Here is a 19,952-nt window from a genome sequence, read left to right on the forward strand (position 1 = left end):
TGTGCCACAGAGGAAGAATTGAGCAACACAAGAGGGTCTGGCCCATAAAATCTGGACTACTTTATTGTGTGGCCCTTGAAGCAGACTGCTGCCCTCGCTCTCAGCTGGGAGGGCTCCAAATTCCGGCACTTCCATCCTCTCCATCCAGAGCCCTGCAGTGCCCCCAGGCAGGCCAGGCCCTGCAGTTCAGTGCAGCCCAGTGAGAGACGCCACTGAGACAGGGCACAGGGACCGCTGGCCCTTGTGCGGAGCTAGTGAAGGCTATAGCAGGTCCCCTGGCAGGTGAGGAAGCAGGGCAGAGGCACAGCTGCATCCAGCAAGCAGAGTGGCCCCAGGGGTGGTGCGGTTGCGTAAGGCACCAACATACTCATGGGTGCTGGGTCCTCATGCTACCCCAACGGGGCTACAGGAAAGGCCACATGGCTCTCCAGCCTTGGTACCATGCTCCTGGTGTTGCAGGAGGACTGCACGAGCCTTGGCCTGTGGCATTTGGTGTCCACAGTTGGGAAGGTGACAGTGTGCAAGTGGGCATTCTGATGAGAATGAGAGATGGTGCGTGTGGGGCGGGATGAAGAGGCTGTGTTGCTGAACGTCCTCCAGAGATGAGAGGTGAGTGGCTGCTTCCTCTGAGCAAGGTATGTATCAGGAAAATCAGAAGCAATCAGCTGGGCCACTTGGCAGGATGAAAATTGAAAGGCCTGGCTAATGGGGGAGAAGGGACAGCAGCCAGAAGAACTTTCATCTGCATGGGCAGGCATGAGGCTGGCTTCCAAGGGGCCTAGAGCAGGGGCTCCAGCCAGCCAGGGCCTCTGGGGCAGTATCCCAGGAAGTCACCGAGGAGCAGCAAGTTCCTCTTGAAGACGTGGCATTGCCAGAGGCCAGGAGGCCCCCTTCACCTGCCTGCCCTCTTCCTCTCTGACTCACCCCCCTCCGCTCCGCTGCTCTCCTGATACACCGACAACGTCCTGGTCTTCCAAGTCTGCTCATTTTCCCTTCTTGGTGTGGCCAAGCCGAGACCCCTCCTAAATCCTCTTCCCTGCATCTTCATACTTGTGGAATTTCATAAAGACAGCTAAGTCCGCCCCTCTACAATGTGGGTTCCATGGGGGATTTCATCTGTGGCTTTGCTGAAGCATCCCCAGCTCTCTCCTTTTCGCGGGCCTCCTCGGCATTCCAGGGGCATCATCGGTTAATTGAATTCATGAATAAATAGAGCGAGTGTGACACACGGTGATGGAGCATGGGCCTCCCCGGCAAGTCTTCCAGGTGAGGGTTGCAGCAAGGACCTCTCGGCCAGCCAGAGTCCAGGAGCAGGAGCAGCCTCCACTTCCCTGCTCAGCGAGCAATGCGCTGCACGAGGTCGCAGAAGCCAGCCTTCCGTCTGTCCTCTGAACCAGTGAGCTTTCAGGGGTAGCGGGTGTGCCTGTGTCTCTGTGAAGTTCACACCGAAGGCTTCCAGACAGAAGTATTTCGGGAAGGTGCTCCCCGCAACCTCCGTGTGGTATGAGCACCCTGGGCTTCCGGGGATCCCTGGAGCCAGTGCTGCAGCATTCACACTTCGATTCCTGTGGTCCCTGTGGCCACACGTTTGCCAGCCAGAGCTAAACCAGGGCAGTCGCTTCACTCACAGAAAGGTGGAGGCAGCCAAGGCTGTCACCATGACTGGATCTGGGTCTCCGGGAAAGCAGCGGGCAGGAAAGGGGCCCCAACAGCTGGCCCCTTTTCTGGACCCCTGCATTTGTGACTAAACTCCATGCTGCACCCCTGAATGCAATGGTGGCTGTCCCCACAGAGTCCCTCAGTCTGGGGGTGGGGACAGATTGTTGCCTTAAAAACTGACTCTTAAATATTCTGATTCTCAGAAATATGTGAAATGCATGACTCCCTGCTGGTAACTCGAGTCTCTGACTGGCTTTGCTCTATGTGTGTGTAATATTTGTGGTATAAACACTCATGAATATACATCTTAGGGATTATCTATGGTGCCTAGACATACACACACGTGGGAGCATGCATACAATATGTCGCAGATAAAGATCAGTGACACAGAATTTCTGACATACTCAGCTCGCAGAGCTGTATAATGCTAACTCCTTTAGATCTCATAATAACCCTATGAACAGGCGCTACTCTCTCATGTTATGGAGGACTGAAGTGAGACCCAGAGCAGTTAATGCCCTGCTTATAGTTACTCAGCTCACTACAGGTAGATCAGGAATGTGACCCCCCTGCCCACCGCAGACCACCTAGATCGCCTGCTTAGAAAGCATTATCATCATCATCATCATCATCATCATCATCATCATTATTATCTTGTGGTGATGGAGATCAAACCCAGGGCCTTCACGCTGTGCTATTTCCCAGCCTTTTTTTCTTTTTCTTTTGAGACAAGGGCTTGCTAAGTTGCCTGGGCTGTACTCAAACTTGTGATCTTACTGCCTCAGCCTCCCAGAGTGCTGGGATTGCAGGTGTCCCTCACCAGGCCCAGCTGAGAAGCCTCACTCTTCACCACTGCACCTGTGATTCTTCAACTTCAATTCTCAGCATACAGCCAAAAACTAAAGGTCAGATTATGTTGTTATGGGGCCCTTTCTGGGAGTCCGTGGTGTCAAAGCCAGCTTCACAGTGTCACAAGACATACTTTTCTTCTCCACTCTCCTGAGTTTTAGGGTGAGGGCCAGGGACATTTGATTTCACAACACACTGAATCAGAGGCAAAGACGAAGCCCACCGTGGTCCTTCGAACCAGACACTGACGACATGTTTAAGACGATACTGGTCTTATTTGTGTTTCAGCCAAGTGGTTATTTTTCATGAAAGTGCTTTTTATGGTACTATTTGATGGGCTCATTGTTATTTTTCCCCGATGAGATAAATATTTCACTGCTCTGATGTGAACATCTAGCATGAAGGTGTTAGCAGATGAGCGAGGAAAGCAAGCGAGCTATGAGCACAGAGAGCTAAGATGTGAAGGGGCCATGCCGAGGCTGGCAGGCTGGAGAACTGCCAGGTGCTCCTGCCACACTGTCCTTGACAACAGCACCCCAGGTTCTTCTGAAGAGGTGCTCTGGGAAAGCTGCCAGGGCTGTTCCTCCTGCCAGTGTAGGACCATTGCTCTGGCAGGGGGTAGAGTACCCTCACTTTCCAGATACAAAAGGCTGGAAAGCACCCCAGCACTGAGGCCTCCGAGGCAGCCAGGATACCCTCCTCTGTGCAGTGGGTGCAGGGAGGTGCTCTCAGGACTGAGGGCCCGATCCCAGAACACTTTCTGTGCACCATTCCACACCCCACATTCCCTGCATCTCCTGTGTGCTCTCATCAGAATACCAGGGAGCCGAGTAAGTGCCAGGTTGCAGTTGGTAGAGCCACTTTCCAGACTTCTTCATCTTCAGGGAAACTAGCCAGAGCCACATCTCTCTGGAATCCCACGGAGTATGGGCATCCCAGTCCACTCCCTTCCCAAAGGCAGCTAAATTCCATGGGGACCTGGGGACCATGGGGTCCCTTCAGATCTGAAGTTCTGCCAAAGGCCACATGGACTCTGACTTTCAAATTGACCTGAGGTGAACTGTGGGTTCCAGGATGGCTCCGGAACCACAACTAGGGCTCATCTCACCCCCAATCAATGAACTGGAGCTCAAGGAGGCCCAAGAATGGATTCTCCTTCATATCAGGAAAAGTCCCTCAGGTGCCAACTGCTGTTCCTTCTCCAGGGCCTCACCTTTCCCAGCTCCTATTCCTCCTTGACCCAGACACAGGGCCTGTGGAAAGGAGATCCACTCACCTGTCACATGATCTCACCACTCCTGTGGGATCTACAGCCTTTGCACTGGTCTGGATCTCTGCGGGGATCGAGTTCCAGCTCTCGTCCCCTAATTTCCTCTCCTCATTTCTTTCCACAACAAAGTAACAGTTGGGGACAAGTGGCAGGAGCCCCCAAGACATTTCCAGCGTCCCTCCCCTGGGAACACATCTCAAGGATATGGTTCCAGTGCAAATACAGGGAAATGCTGAAGGCAACCCAAAGCAGTGGACATGGACACTGAGGTGTGTTACATACGGATGTGCAGCAATGGGGAGGGATGGTTCTGGAGACACGCTGCCATAACTTGATGGGACAGTGCACAAACACACAGAGGGACTGCAAGTCCAGGACACTCCCTGAGTGGCCCTCTCTGGCCCCAGCTCCAAGATTCAGTAGGGAGGCAGCTGGTCCCTATCCGCATGTCAGAAGGTTTCAGATGCTGCTATGTGCCCCAAGCCAATTCCTTTCTATTTGTTCAGCAAGAAAAGCAAAGCCATTTTCAGCTCGAAAAGGCTTTCTATCCTCCTCTTTTCTTCCTTGCCTAAGGACAGTTTTAGGGTCTTTGACCAAGTGCTAACATGAAGATTACTGGGTAACATGGTGGCCTGTCTCCCCCTAGCAGCCTCTTGGATGTGAATAATACACAGCACAGGGTCTGCCATGCAGATTCCAGGCGGGCTGACTTTCTCCACTTCGCCAGGCCTCTGACTCCAGAAAGGGCAGTAGCAATTTGGGCCTGGTGTGTTTGCTTAATTTAATGTAAAGCATGCAAATGTAAACCACAGGGATCCTGGCCAGCCCACAGATGAGGCTATGAATAACACAGAGAAGGGGCCAATTCCAAAGTTAGAGGACTCTGAGCCTACAGTTACTCCATCTTCTCATTTTTAGGTCTCCAAAACCAGAGAAGAAGTCAGAGGAAGCGTATGGGGTTGGCTGGGGTCCTGGCCCCCCCATTGCCCAGCTCACTCCACACCATTGTTCATACACATGGCTCGGCCAGCTTCATGTGGCTGGACAGGGAGACAAACTGTGCCTGCCTTCTAGTGGCCTCTTGGTATCAGAGATGCAAAGATGGACCTGGCCCAGGTGAGTGCCTGGTAAGTCCTGAGAAGAAAGACATGCAAGGGCTGTTGCCCAGACAGGACAGTGAGCTTGTGGATGACAGCAAATCTCATGCAGGGGACTGAAGACAAGCAGGGAGAAGTCCTGGATGAGGATGGGGTGGGAGAAATGGGAGGACACACATGAGATGAGATCTGAAGAAGGGACAATAAATTGTCAGGGGCAATTCTACATAATTTGGGGGAAAAATCATTTCACAATTAAATTATGATTAGGCCTAGTTTTCCTGCTTTGAGGTTGACTATGGCATGTGGAAAAACAATCTGATGTTTCCCTCTGGTCACATTTAGACCTCAATGGTCCTGTAATGCTGTGATACTCCAGCGCAGGATGACATCAGCTGAAGGCATCTTGGTTCCTTGAGAACTGAGTAATAAGAGAAAAGTTTCACCTGCGGAGGGACAAACTCCTAATCAACCTAAATTCCTCATTGACCTAGGATCTTCAACTGCCTAAGTTCCTCATTGTTCTAGGATTATCACCATCCTCTGAGTCATCTGTTACTCTTGATGTACTAAATAAAGGTGTGGCAAGCTCAGGTGACTTTGTCTTTGCTGCCCACAGCAGCACTGATTGGGCCCAAAATCTAGCTTCTTCACTAAGTCTCATTTTCTGTCTTTATTAATTAATTTGCCTTGTGTTGTTGTAGCTCACAGGAGGGCAGTACTCACTGCAGGGGTTCTGGTAACATCCTCTTTCCCTGCTCCTTACAGTAAATGACTCACAGGAAGACAGAGAAGGGCCTTTCATGTGGAGAACAGCATAAGCAAATCTCACATGCCACATTCCATAGATGTCACAGGTCCTTCACAGAGTATTGTCTGGGTCGATAAGGACATGAATGGAGACACTGTATTACATCTACATCCACAGCCATGCAGGACTGCCTATCCCATACAGAACGCTGGCTGAGGGAGACTGCTGCTTCCAGTACTGCTTTGAGCATTTTCACAAGTATGATTTTAATTCGATCCTTGAGGCTGGTGCTCTTGTTAACTATTCTGGCCATGTTGCAGATAAGCAAGTTAAGATCAGGAGAAGGCATTGTACACAGGACAGCATGATGAGTGGCAGAAGTGTGATTAGAACTTGGGCCACACTGAATTTTGCTCTAGAGATCACCATCATCAACAGGAAGAGGAATGAGGCAAAGGGAGCAGGATGACACGGGGGACCTTGGAGGAGGTGAGGTCACGGTGAGACTTGTCCCTCCTGCTACAGATCTTGGATGGTGTCCCCAGGCTATGTAGACTGTAGACACTGAAAGGAGAAGGCCATGAACAGATGCCCTTTTGGAGAAAAGGTTACCTGTAAACGCCTTAGTGCTTATCAGCTTGGCATGACTAGAATACAAATTATTCTTCAAGGAAGGACTCGATCTGTGGAGCTAGCTTCTAGAAGCACATAGGAAATTTTCATGCTTCTGGTGACCCATTTTTCATGGGATGTCTGGGCTGGTCATAGGGGTCAACTGGGAAAGCCTATTCTTCTATGGGAGACTGTCTCTGCGGCAGGAGAGAGTGCCCTGAGCTGCCAGGGAGAGCACCCTGGGCTGCCACTCCACTTTACAGCTTACCCACATCCCCTGCTATGCCACTCAGTATAAATAATCATAATAAATGTGCTGTAATATACTCAGCGTTCACTATGGGTCATCATGTCACTTAAGAAACCCTGGCAACGAGCTTTAGCATCTCCTTTTCTACACATGAGGAAACTGAGAAGTAAACTAGCTACCCAATCCAAACTCACAGAGGAGGGAAGTACACAGAGTACACCCCAGACTTGTTGAATCCCAGGCCTATTCTCTTGAGCCCTCTATGGCTTGTACATCTGTCTCCCCTAACAGCTGGGATAAGACCCCATTTTATTAGGAAGACAGCACCTTGCAGGTGAAGTTCACATAGCTGGCAAGTAGCAAAGTCATGAAGAAGCCAGTTCATGGGAATCCAGGGTTTTTGCCGCCTCCCCTCCAACCCAGCCAGGGTGGCACCTTGGAGAGTGTGGGGAGGCCACTTCCTGCCACACCAGCTGCCCTGGCCTCTGCTGTCTGCTCTCTTCTAGTGGAGGATGACAATGAACAGGCTGCCTGTGAAGGCTCCAGCTGACAGCTGGGAGGAGCCTACACTGTGAAGTCTGGAAGGCCTGGGTTCCCGGGTCTGTTCTGCAAATGGACCAACAGGTGCGGGGAGCGATGGATGTGACGGGCTTTGGGAGTTACATCCGGGGCAACAGGAGGCAGGAAGTAGAGGCAGAGAGCACTGGGCAGGCTGAATCTGAAGCTCTGTGAGCACAGGAGCATGCTCTACTTTTTGCTGCAACATGAGCAGGACAGAAAATGGAACAGACACGCAGCAACAAACCCGCTGAGTGGACACGAGGGTGACAGAGCCTGTTGTACCCATCTGGGAGAAAGGGCCCAGGCCAGAGGGAGCTCAGCTGCCCATCACACTCCTCATGCTTGCTCTGTGCATACATAATGGGGCATTCCACCTTTGCACCTAAAACACAAAGCATCTCTCCATCTTCGGCAGATCAAATATGAGCTATTATTTCCAGGGCTAACACTTCACTACTCATTCTCCTAATCCTGGCCACCCACGGTGTTTCCTGTAACTGTCAAAGAATTAGGTGGCAAGGATGCCACGTGGAGTGGCAGTGCAGCCGGTGAACCGGCTCTGGAGGTGACACCGTAACTCCAAAGCCCAGCTCATCCCTGTATTAGTTATGTGCTTGTAAGGAAGCTACTTATTCACTCTGTGACTCGGTTCTGTCATCCAGAAGACCAGGAAATGGCAGCAGGAAGCAACCAGGGTGGGTGTGGGGGTTGAATCTGCCAGGGTGTGTAAGGCTGTTAGAAGTGAGAGCCCAAGCTAGCCCAACATGATATTGCCAGCACACATTCAGCACTTAGCTCAGGTCTCTGGAGTCCCCCGGAGGAGTCCAGGAAGTGGGCCTGCCCGAAGCAGTGTGCACGGAGCAGCTACAAGAATCCCAACAGCACTAAGAGAACAAGGGTCTCCACTGCATTTAGCCTACAGGAGCCAGAAGGGAGGCCCAGCCTACCTGGAGCATTCCAGCATCTCTCCAGACAAGCAGAAGTCAGCTTCCCAGCATCTTTCCAGGCAGCCTGGAGGGAAGCCAGCTGTCCTGCACTATGCCAACCCAGATAGGCCCTTGCCCAGGACACAGAAGTTCCTGCCTCTCAGCTGTACTCCATAGACCCAAAGTTTGTATTTTATTTTAAATTCATAATTCTGTACTATTTTTCTCCAAAGAAGACCTCCCTTTGCATATGTCTCAGGACCCAGGAAGCCAGAACTGCACTGTGCATGCCAATGATCCATTTGTCTGTTTTTCCTACTAACATCAGCATCTTGGGGACACAGCTCTTCTTTTCCTGCTTTACCTCCAGGGCTCAGCAAAGCACCCGGGACGTGGGGAGCACTCATTCAGCGCTTGTTGGATGACTGCCTGAGTGAATTAACTCAGTGAAAGAAAAGGAAAGGGAATCACAGCCTGGCCCGAAAATGTTCTCTTCTTTCCCCTCGCTCTGCTTGGATCTCTTCTTCAAATTCTCTTTACAAACTGGTCCTTCCCTACCGACAGACAGCCTTTCAGATACTCCAAGCCACTGGCTCCCCCAAGTCTCCCCACGTCCTGAGACACACTGCCTGTCCCTGCTTCTGTGGCTCTTACAGGTTATCAGCGGGGGAGACTTCCCCAGCTCTTCCCCGCCAGGTTTCTATCAGACGACTGCACTTGTCTCCTCCCTGGCCCTGGCCTGCCTGCCTCTGTCTCTGGGCCTACTGATAACAGAGTCCACCCAAAGGAAATGCCTGAGTAATGAGAAGAGGGAGGGGAGCCCATGTCTGACCATATTACTCCACCAGGGTAAACACAGGCCTGGCCGCAGTGCCCTGCAGAGGTGGTGACACAGCCCCCCTCCAGGCCCACCCCACCTCTTGCTCTCTGCTGCCGGCCTCTCTGTCCCCCACTCCTGTGTATTGGCTCCTCCTCCCATCCCCACTCCTGGCTGGGATGTGATCTGAGGGAAGGCCCTCAGAAACACTTGTTGACATGTGAACGGAGCTGGCATTTACCAAGCACACACACTGAGTGTGTTCTGACAAAAGGACCAGGGCCCTCCGGTCTGCAGGGAGCCGCAGTACAGACACGTTGAAGCTGAGGCCTTAGCACTAGTGTAGCTCTGCTGAGAGAACTCCAGGCCGGGAGACATGCGAGCTCACCTGGCAGAGAGGCCCTGTTCTGAAACCACACCTTCCCTCTAATGCAGGGCCTTGCGCGTGCCTCCCCCCCCACAGAAGCACTCACTCCCATAGGCATCCCAGACTCATGCACACCCATACCTTCAGGTGTATCACACACACCCACAGCATGGCACAGAGTGGTTCAGACTGCACTGGCTCCTGGTGGAGCGAAGGATGCGGGGTCCGTCAGTGCCTTTCAGCTGGCCTGCTGCTGCGAAGACAAGAGATTCTGCTCTTGGGGACCAATGCTCCCACTGCTCTAGTTTTTCCTCATGAAACTGTGATGTACTCCATGGGCCTTGTGGTGAGGTGCCAACAGTCAGAAAGGTGCTCCCTGCGAAGTGCCACTTTCCTAGCTGGGTAACGAGGCCCATGCTTATTAGTTCTTCAGGGTCTTGGTTTCTTCAACTGTACTTGGGCACCTGGGTTGATGGCAGCAGTACCAGCAAATAGGGGGCCTGGTCCAGTTTAATAAAGTGGTGGTTGGGGTGTCATTGAGCTGGTAGTGGCATGATCACTCAGACCCAAATTTCAAGAAGGTGCTAGCATTATCATGTGAACGCATGGTGGTTTTAACATACAGATAGGTCAGTTCAGAGATGAGTAGAGACATGTAGGAAGGGATAAGTGGATGTGCACATGATGAACCTAATGTGCATGTGTGCGTGTGTACAGTTGTGCACCCACAGGTGTCTTCCACAGACACACCCATACTCCCTGGCTGTGACTGCTCAGAGGGCCTCGAAGCAGTTCAACCCCAGCAGCATTGAACACATTCAGGGGCCAAGATATCAGTTTCCAAATTTCACTCTCCCATGAAAGGAGCCAAGGCTCTTTAACAAAATGCTGATTCCACAGAAAATCTTGGTCACTTTCAGATCTAAATGTACAGAATATGAAGCAAAATATCATACAGAATATGATTAGCTGACTCTCTCTGCCTTGTTCTTGTTCTGTCCTGGGTAACAGAAGCACAAGAGAGCCCAGCCCCTAAACCCCCAACCTGGGGGCCGGTGACCATCTGGTCTCTCCTCTCGTCCCTCTGGGGTGACACTGTAAACACTGTGTTTCAGTGACTGGCTTATGACTCCCTGCTTTATCTGGTGGTACACCAAGTGGAGCCTCTGGTTTTGTCCCAGTCCTGTCCATTCCAAGATGGCAGACCACTGCCAGGTCCAAGGCCGGGCCATCATCTCGTGCATAAAACTGTATTCAGCCCCCTTCTGAGATGTGCTGAGTTCCCAAGCACTGACACATTGTTCAATGGGTTTTTTTTTTTTTCAAAGTAAACCCATGACTGTGACTATGATCCCAGTTCTCTTTCGTCCCCATCTTTCCTCATTGCTCCAAGGCTCACAGACACTTTCTCTTGAGCACATTTTCTTCCTCTGTTTGTTTCTATCCCTCTTGCCCATGTCTTTACCACTTGGAAACACTGTGGCAAGTAGTCCTTTCCCATCACAGAAGGCCACTGCCTATGACCACAAAAGGGCTCAAGCTTGTGTTTCCCCATCTATTTTAATGTGTAAAGCAAAGAATTCCCAAGGCCTATGTGGCTTCATTTCCACATGAATTTATATGCAGAGACCACACTCCCCAGAGAAACTGTAAAAGTAATTCTCTTTTTAAAGAGAGAGAGATAGGGGCAGGAGGTATAGCTCAGTGACAGAGGACTTGCCTCATATGTACAATCACCAGCACCACAAAAAAGAGAACAAGATAGAGATTTTCACCAATAATCAAAAAGAACAGTTGTGTGCGTGCACACACACACACACACACAGACACACACACACACACAAACTTTCTTCCACAGTGGTTGCAAGCATTTCTGAGCTGGGTTAGGGGCAGCAGGGTAAAGTGGCACATCCAAGGGTGATGGCCTTCTCTCTGATGCACTATTCCCCGATGGCAGAAACACTCCTAACACTCTCCATCCACAGGTAGCCACCAGTCCCTCGTGGCTATTGGGCTTCTGAAATGTGTCTATGTGTGATTTAAACTGAAGTTTTCATTCTATTTAATTTTGATGCAGTGGCTCCTGGTGGACAGCTCAGCTCTAGACCGCAGGGCACCTGGCTCCAGACTCTACGGCCACAGGGTCTCTGTCACAGTAACTCCCCTCTGCCAAGAGGTGAAAACACCGGCCAGATGGGTCCACAAATGTGGTTGTGTCAGTCAGCTTTCCCCACCTAACAACTAACCCAGACGTCAGCGCCTAAAGACAGCACACAGCCATGACTGACATTAGTCAACGGCACAGTTCTTCTGGTCTGGGAGATTTGGCTGGAGCCCATGTGCTTTATTTGGAAAACCAGGACAGGCCAGATGTGTCCAATGGACTGTGGTCTAACTCTTGCTCTGGAGAACAGTGTAGCACTGTGCCTGGCCTTCTTCAGGTGGCTGGCACTTGTCACAGAAGGACATCCTTGCTGCAAGTGTTTGCTTCTCAGTTTTCATAAGAACTTTACAGGCACTCCCAGGACCAAGAGAGGCTGCCTGAGACTTCATCAGTGCTGCCTTATATCTCTGAGGGGCAATTCTCCCACGGGACCTCTGGTAGAGCAGGCCAAGTCCCAGAGAGATCCAGAAATAGCCCAACATCTCCCCTCCCACTGCAACACAGTCCATGGAGGGATCTGGAGAGGACAGCACACCCCACAGCACTCACCTCCAAAGGCCAAGGGGCTGTCCATCCCCAGGCCCCAGGCAGACTCGTCCCTTTGCTTGGCACTGTCCTTGGAGTTACTGGCTGCCAGCCACTGGCATTTCCAGCCCAGGAAGTGGAATCTGAAAATGGAAAGAAAGGAGACAGCACAAGTCAGCTCTGACATTTACTTCCTCCACTGCCTTTTCTAGGTGGCTCAAGGTGAAGAACATAAGCCGGTCACTTGGCCACTCACTCACCACCCAGGTCCTCTACCACATTGCCTGTGCCCCATGCTCAGAGCAGGGACAGCGGGTAAGGAACTCACATCTCTGGCCCGAGCGGCCTAGAAATGAAATGGGACAAAGCACAGGGGCATCATGGACAAAGCCATGGGACACAGGTGAGAAGATGTCTGGCAGAACACAGGAAAACCAGGCCAACTCAGCCTGGAAAAGCAATGTGGACAGGAGGGGACAGTTTCAGCCTCGAGGGAGGAACAAGTGGGAGGCCATTTGGCGAACACCAAGGCTGTGGAAAGCATCTACAAGGACCAAGAAAAACAGATTAAGATGTAGAAATGCAAGTGTGAGTCTGGCCGGGAACTAGTAGACTAAAGCCACAGAGGAAGGAGTTTGCAGCTGACAAGAGCAGCAGCAGAAACTGCGCTGAGCTCTTGTGGTCCCCGGGCTATGGATGCACACACCGTGCATTTTCCCATGTCATGCTCTGCTGATGTCACTGAGGCTGTCACCCAGTGATTCCTGTATTACCGGTGGGCAGCTAAGGCCCAGAGGGCCTCTGTGATCACCTTGCCCCAATGGCAAAGTGGTGAGCGACAGGATGGACAGCATTGACAGCCATTGTGTCTGGGTCTGGAGTCTCTGTGATGCAGTAATGGGCCCAGTATGCTCAGGCCACCTGTATGCACAGCCTTTTGCTAGGTGGTTCTGCCCCTGTCCCAAGGAGGGGAGTCTCTTTCTCCATGCTTAGAATATGAATTTGGCCATGGACTTGCTTTGGCCAATGGCACAAGAGTGAATGTGACACAAATAAAGGCTTACAAAGTGCTTGTGGAGGGGTTGGGGTGTAGCTCAGTGGCAGAGCAAATGCTTATCAGCATTTGCAGGCTCTGGTTTGATTTCCAGAACTTCTCCAAAAGTGCTTAGTGCCCCTTTCTTGCTGTAGAAAACCATTCTACTGCTATATTTACAGGCCTAGGCCAGCCCATGGAGCATGAGAAACAGCATGGAGAGCAGCCTGGGGCATTCTGCCAGCATAGCCAAACCCCCAGACTCATGCATGAAGCCATCACAGGCAATCAAACACCAGCCAAGCTGCACAGACCAGAAGAAATGCCCCTCAACCCACAGAGTTGGGAGAGATCATGCACATCTGCTGTCTTAAAACCCTGAGGTTTGAGTCTGTGGGTTCTGCAGAGAAAGCTCGCTGACAGGACCACCAGGACAGCTGTGTACCACAGGCAATCTCCATGTGAACAACCAAGCAAGAATGTGCATAGCAGCCTGTGCTGGTGACTGGCAAGGGCAGGACCAGGGGCAAGGGGAGGACTGGGAAACTCTGGAGCTATTTCAGATGTAGTCAACAGGATTAGCGACTGACAGAAGACTCCAGATTTATCTACGGCTGCTTCTGGAAACTATGCACTGCATGATGTTGACTATAAACAGATTCTATTTGGAGCTGGCTAATGGGAAGGATGTTTACATGAATGACAAACAGAAGTGGCCAGTGAGAAAGTGAGGGCTCCACATCTCAGAATGGCAAGCCACAGGGATAACTTGTTTGCCTTCCAGTTCCTCACTGTTTCAAAGGAGAAGAGGGAGTCAGGGCCTTCTGACCCACGCACCATCACCACCTGCTCCACGACAGCCCTGTCAAAACCTTCCAAACCAAACCTTCTTCCTCCTTCACCAGTGCATGCATCCCCTTTCCCTGTACTTCCCACTCATCCTTTGGTCCTGTGTATAAACAGTGCTTCCTAAGGAACCCCCGAGGACCTCAGACTAAGCTGGGCACTGTCCTTCAGCCCCTGCATGGCCTGGGCTCCTGTGGACCTCTTACCCCTGGCCTGTTAACTCTAGGAAGTGGGGTGGGGGTGTCAGCCCCCTGTCACCCGGTAATTATGACCTCCTGCATGACAGAATGTGCAAAGCAAGTCAGGAATTATACTCCCAAGATATGTGCCTCACACCTTTCCAAACTCTGCACTAGGTTAGAGCCAGGACCTTAGGATGCCCATGGCTTCCTGGGTTTGTCTCCATTCAGGTGTTTTGTTTGTTCTTTTTTCAGCACTGGAAATTGTACTTGTGGCCTTTGCACTGGTACATCCCCAGCCCTTTTTTAATTTTGAGACAGGATCTCACTATGTCCCTGAGTTGCCCAGGATGCACTCAGGCTTGCCACCATTCTGCGTGGACCCTCATGCTGCAATTACAGAGCCAGGATAATAGGCTAGGCATGCACCACCACACCTGGCACATCCTTTCTTTGACTTAGCACAACTTTATACAGCATCATGTATCACCTCAACCCCTCTGTCAGTTGTGCTCACTACATTTAGATTCTTAGGGTGAGGCAGGGGCTGGTTTTTACTATCACACCCCCACTAGCTGCTGCCTTGGTAAGAGGCACTCAATAGTGACTGTTGAATGAATGAATAAGCAAGTGATGAATCTCTGAGTGCCATTTGGAATGTGGCTGGTTTATAATATAGCAGGAGCATATACTTGAGCTCAGGCCTTACGCATATTGTATCTTACTTAAATAATTAAGAGCAATCATCATAAAAACCTGCGTGCATTTATGCCTATTTAGGGATATTTACTGTAACTCTCCTATTCCATAAAACATAAGGAGGAAATCCAAGAAGTAGATTAACGTGGAGCTCTGCTTGCTCCAAATGGAGCAGTGGGTCTCCCACACCTCCACCTGTCACGTGTAATTGTCAATTAAAGCCCAGAACTCTCCTTGGAGCCATGCAAAATTCGGAGGCAATTCTTTCACGGGTGTTGAGTTGGATTGTTTGGAAATTAAGTTGGCAACTGCCCTAGATTCTAGTCCCCAAGTGGCCAGCAACCAGAGGGCTTTTAAACACCAGATCTGTACACCTAGAGCATAGTTTACCCCCTGCAGCCTCAGTTTCTCGGCTTCTCTAGCACAGAGAAGGCAAGGATCCCGCTGTCTTCCTGCTGATCCCAGAAACAGTCTAATTAGCTGCTTCTACTTCTTCTGCTTTTGATTTTTTAACATGTCCTGGAAACCTTCTCTGAAATGCCACATTGCAGCTCAGTTCCCGGAGAGCCCTACCACCATACCTCTTTCTACATTAACTGTTGCTTCCCTCACCCTTCCAAGACTGCTTCCAATTAAGAAAAACTAAATTTTTCCTATTGAAACACCTCTGGACCATGTTCAGACCCAAGAGTCATACAAGGAAGACAAATCAGACATAGTTCCCACCTTCTGGGAGGCCCAGGAAAGCTCCTGTGGTCCAAGAGCAAAAATCAAGCACAAACAAGTCTCAAAGAGACAGCCTCTGAGTCCCTCGAAAGGTCCCTCTGTCCCCAGCTGGAGAGCAGTGCAGCTGAGCTTCAGATGGAGGCTTTATGGCTCCTTGCTGACTCCTTCCCCCTACCACGCGGACCCTGCCTCAGCCCATCCTTCCCCTTCATTTCTATCCACCCAACAGGCAACCTAGGACCTCAGTAGGGAACTGCTGGACCTAAACTACAGAACCTTGAAGTAAGAAAAATGTCTTCCAGCTCTGGATGGAGCACAGATGAGGACAAATTTCAGTCAGACAAATCACAGTTATATTCTTACTTTTCCTGTGCTGGATCCATGAATCATCCCTTCTTTGGCCCTATTGGTACATCTTTCACAACCCCCTCTTGCCATCTGATGTTCCCCTTTATTGTACAATATAATACAATAAATCTTGCCATATTTGTTCTCCAATTTTGTTCCCTCTCAGAGTAGGGCTGGGGACTAGCAATAAAATTCAACATCACTCCTGGAGGAGCAGAGCCTGTTTGCTTAATATATTATGGCTTTTCCCCTCCAAACGGGAAATGATTGTGTGAGTAACTGTTAGGGCACAGTTTGGCTGAATACTATCACCGCATTGGTGGATTACAGAAATCCTCCCTCAGAGGCTTGGTAGGCATGTCATGTTCCAGAACAGTCTGGCCTGCAAGGGAGGATGGCCCAGCCGAGTTGTGGGATTTTACAGAAATAAGACTTTTTCTGAGACTTAGTCACTGCTCAGATGCACTTGGACATTCAGGACTGTGTGGTTAAAAAAAAAAAAAGCAAAAGAAAAAAAAACAAAAAGAACCCTACAACAGGAAATCACTTTGATAATAACAAAATAAAGCTAGTAGTAAAAATAGCAGATGACAAAATGTAAGTGCCACTAGCACTTTGCAAAGCTAAGTCCTTCCTGCTCTACTGAGAAGTTCAGTTAATCCTCATAATGACTCTTGGATATGCATTTCCATCATTTCAAGATGACTACATGGGGCTTGAGATTACATAACTTGCTCAGGGTCCTATGAGGAGCAAATATTAGAGTCAGAAATATAAACTAGTTCCTAACGAAACTCAACTGTACAGTGCAGAACTGGTATAAGTGGCTTCATATGAGTGTTCGCCAAATCCCGGCCAAGGCTGGGTTCCATCCTGTGCTTTGCTTTGGCAGGGACAACAGTACATTCTTAGAATCTGCTCTTGAGAAGCCCACTGTCTAGGGAGAGAAACAGAGTCTCCAACACGAGGAACCACAACACTTTGTACCACGTGAAAAACTGTTAAGTGTACAGGTGGGCAGTTTCCTAACCGGAAGTCCTATCCAGAACATGATGCTTGTAGAGAACAAAAACAACTCTGAGGTTGTTTGGCCAGATCAGTTGGCAAAGTGGCTCACAGCAGCCAAGCAAAGGGCAGACAGAGAAACCAGGTGAGGAATGGCAGGGCCACAGAGGAAGGTCCACAGCAAGTATAAGTGTCCACAGCAGGTCTGCTAGCCTGGCTGAGACTAATGCTGAGATTCAGGAAGCTGAGCAGAGCCCAGGGACCTTTTTCTGGGTGTGGTCACACTCACGCCTGAGGCCCCAGGGATGCCTGCAGCTAGTTTGGGACTTCAGCTGAACAGAGCTTCAGGGAGGAAACACATTTGTGTGTGAGGCTGGGAAAGCTGTCCTCTAATTTGCAGCTTCTCCCTTAGAAAAGGACTCCACACATTGGGGTCCTCAGGGTGAAGTGGATTTCTGAAGCTGAAGGCCAACATGTCCAGGTCTGGCTGCTTTGCCGGGAGAGGTATTATCCTGATCAACGGCCACAAGTGGAGTGTGGTCCAGGAGGCTGATAACCCTGCTAAGTTTTTCATGTTCATGGTTTCACTTGGTCCTCACAGCACTCATCTGAGGGTGGTAGTCTTAGCCCTATTTCCCAGGGCTACACAGAAGGCTGTACAGAAATTGGCAGAGGTGCGAGTCCAAGCCAGGGCTGTCTTGAACACAATATCCCAACATCAGCGCTTAGAAGCTGCACATTGGCCTGCATCCTGAGTTCAAATGCAGAGATAGGTCATAACATGACCTTGAAGTGCACCCCATCCAACCCCCCATACTCCCCAGTTTGTGGCCTCAGCCTTGTGGAAGGAAGCACTTCTTGCTCTACCTGTTCTGCTGTTGCAGGCGCTCAGCACCCAAGGGCATTGGGAAGCCCACTTGGCAGGCAGTGGAACAGCAACCACACTTGCAGCACTGATGGAAACAGTCTCTACCCTGCCTTCAGCCCCAGGGTGGGATCCTCTGACCCAGAATCTGATTCCCTAGATCCCATTTCTGCTATACCATCCTTGACACTGTACCTCTCCTCAGTTTCCTCATCTGTGAAGTGGATGTAATGCAGTTGCATTCATGAAGAAGACAAAAGAGTGTTTTATTTTGCCTGCTGCTCATAGGGACAAAGCAAGTAATGACCTGGTGAATGGCGGTGACATCAGGTCAGAGGTAAACTGTCTAAGCACTCAGTGCTGAGGTCTCCCCGTTTGTGATGGGGATGATAAAAGCCCCTGACCTTACAGTATTCTGAGGGTGACTGGATCTCTTACAGGAGCTCTGAATAGGCTGTTGTGCTTATGAAGAAGGGGCAACAAGTGTTCCTGCTCTGCTGTCATCAATTCAGGGCACTCAGTAAAGCCTGGAGCATGGAAAGTATGGGCGATGTACAGGGCCATCCTGTGCCTCCCCTGGAGCCTCTCTCAGGCCCAGACCTGGACACCAGACCTCTGGGATTGGCCTTCCAGAGGTCTTCTTCTTTTTTTTTTTTGCAGTTCTGGGGATCAAACTCATGACCTTATACTTACAAGGCAGGCATGGTGCCCCTGAGCTAAATCCCCAGCTTTCCAGGGTCCCCTAAGGGAGCCCACCAAGAAGGTGTAGGAGCACCAGTAAGCATGGTGGTAGGGATGCCAAGATCAGAGACAGAGGAGAAGGGCACAGGGGAGCATTGGGACCTTCCTCTTCCTCCAGCCCTCCCCAATGAGCCTTTGGAGGTGCAGATACTCTAAGATCCCTTCCACAAAAACCTTACAGGCCCTCCTGTTTTCATTTAAGGAAGAGGGCCAGTGTCTCTGAGGACAAGGGCATTCGCCGCTGAGTTGCTTGTTTCTGTGAGAGTGCCAGGCGCCATTCAAGAACTTAATTTCATAAACAATGTGAGTGAGCTAAGGTACAGATCCACACTTCAGAGTTAAAGTAAAAGCCACCACACCAGTCTGCAGATGCCTGGATGCACACACCTACTCTCAAGCTCCCCATGCCCGATCCCCCTTGCAGAGAGTGACGGGACTGACCCTCATTTAGGCTGCAGGTGTGGGGCTGGGTCTGCCTCACTGTCCTCCTGGGCAGCAACATTCCAGGCTTCTGCAGTGGGGAGACAGGGAGGCAGAGGCTGGCAGAGGCAGGTGGAAGGGCTGCAGGCAGGGAGAAGGAGCAAAGTGGAGGGCCCTTCTGAGATGACGGAGGACCTGCTCCTCTTCTGTTACCTGCTGACAACCTTCAGACATGAAGAAGGTGGACAGACACCTGCTCTTCTCCCAAGCGCTGGTTCCGCCCATTTATTCAGTGTTCTCTACTCAGCCCCGAAGAAAAGACAAATGGAGTGGAGGGGACTTCACATATGGAGTCAGATGACCTGAAAGGGATAGGATGCTCCCTGCAGGGTCTATTCAGCTTCTTCCCCAGGGTGCCCGGATTTTTCGACTGCAGTGGGTTTTGTCTTCCCACTTCAGATCAACAGCTCTACGATGGGAGGGACATGTGGCTGGCTGCTGTACATCCAAGGCCACCCCCCTGCTGTCACTGAGGGCTCCCCAGTTCTCTCAGCCATCTGGTTGGGAATCTCAGAGTCCTATTCCAGTTCTAGTTCTTCTGGTCCCAGAGCAACCTGTCCTCATGCTCCAGACAGAAGAAGTCACCAGTCCTTACAACACCGCACAAATATGGCAGACATGAGTCACTGCCAGGCCCACTCAGCCTATTGGTGACAGTGAGACCCCTCCATGGACTGTGAACTTTGAGCACAGTGTGGGTCCGAGAACATTGCTTAATAACAATAATAATAATAATTAATAATGATAAACCACCTGATTTTATCTATTACTGCGAGAATGTGGGCTATTTAGGATCCATCTGCATCTGTCCAGGCCCTCTTCCCTCTGAACATGTGAGCGGGAAGGTGTCAGTTTGATTGTGGGGCTCCCCATGGGGCCCCCTGTTCACCCTGCATTGCTGTAGGCTGAAGATGTTGCTGCCCTCTTCTGAGTCCCAGCCAAAAGTCTGTCTTCTCTGAGCTTTTCCTTCCCTCTTTCTTTTTATTTCTATGATCCCCAAGATGCAGCAAGTCACGGGCTCCAGGTCCTGCACCAAAAAGCAGTGGGGCAGAGGTTTCAGGGCTGTCCTCTCCCTGTGGACACTGGCCCCTTGGCTTTGCTGTGGTGAGTACTGAGGTCCCTCAGAGCATACAGGTGTGGGCTGAGCACCCTCCTCCTTGGCCTCCTGTGCTGCTCTGGGCC

The 19,952-nt window shown here is 50.7% G+C and overlaps 1 protein-coding gene across 4 annotated transcripts in view; it reads right to left on the bottom strand.

Moving 5' to 3' along the window:
• St3gal1 (ST3 beta-galactoside alpha-2,3-sialyltransferase 1) overlaps positions 1-19,952 on the bottom strand; it is a 74,582-nt gene that overhangs the window by 41,875 nt on the left and 12,755 nt on the right. For all 4 annotated transcript variants that reach the window (XM_010629601.2, XM_019208235.2, XM_010629600.2 and 1 more), the window contains exon 2: positions 11,873-11,991. The gene's annotated coding sequence lies outside the window, so the exon portion shown is untranslated. The remainder of the gene's footprint in view (positions 1-11,872; positions 11,992-19,952) is intronic.

The sequence above is a fragment of the Fukomys damarensis genome, unplaced genomic scaffold (assembly GCF_012274545.1).
Source record: "Fukomys damarensis isolate Sample0158 unplaced genomic scaffold, DMR_v1.0_HiC HiC_scaffold_5, whole genome shotgun sequence".
Classification (NCBI taxonomy): Eukaryota; Metazoa; Chordata; class Mammalia; order Rodentia; family Bathyergidae; genus Fukomys; species Fukomys damarensis.